This window comes from Biomphalaria glabrata, chromosome 9 (genome assembly GCF_947242115.1).
Source record: "Biomphalaria glabrata chromosome 9, xgBioGlab47.1, whole genome shotgun sequence".
In the NCBI taxonomy this organism is placed as follows: domain Eukaryota; kingdom Metazoa; phylum Mollusca; class Gastropoda; family Planorbidae; genus Biomphalaria; species Biomphalaria glabrata.
The window spans coordinates 19,123,730-19,124,429 of NC_074719.1; positions in this window are offsets into that span (position 1 = coordinate 19,123,730).

A 700-nucleotide genomic window follows, 5' to 3' on the forward strand; every position below is an offset into this window, starting at 1 on the left:
ATACAGAACGAACAGAACATGAAAGCAACTCTTCCGATGGGTAGTTCGTTTTGCTCGATCATTGTCGTCATTACAAAAAGTTTCCAAAATGAATTTGGGTAACTATCTTTCCCAAAGTATTCAATCTAGGAGGCTCGTCACTTGGTACTTACAATTATTAAATTGAGACGGAAGACAGAGTCGCTTTAAGACTTATAATGGAAACTGTCTTCCTTTTTGTTTTATGACACTTCCGAAAAAACGGCCCGTGAAATTTAAATGAGTTAAGTTGAACTGTGATGGCCCGCTTCATAACGTCCCAAGACACACACATGCAGGCTGGAAAAAAAACGCCCGCAATTTTTACCATCTCTCCATTTAACTATGGAGTTCTTCATTGTTCTTCTCTCACCTCCGATGTCTCGTTTCTCTTTGTTCTTCTCACGCATCCGATGTCTCTTTTCTGTTTGTTCTTCTCAAGCCTCCGATGTCTCTTTTCTCTTTGTTCTTCTCACGCCTCCGATGTCTCTTTTCTCTTTGTTCTTCTCACGCCTCCTATGTCTCTTTTCTCTTTGTTCTTCTCACGCCTCCGATGTCTCTTTTCTCTTTGTTCTTCTCACGCCTCCGATGTCTCTTTTCTCTTTGTTCTTCTCCCGCCTCCGATGTCTCTTTTCTTTTAGTTCTTCTCACGCCACCTATGTCTCTTTTTTCTTTGTTCTTC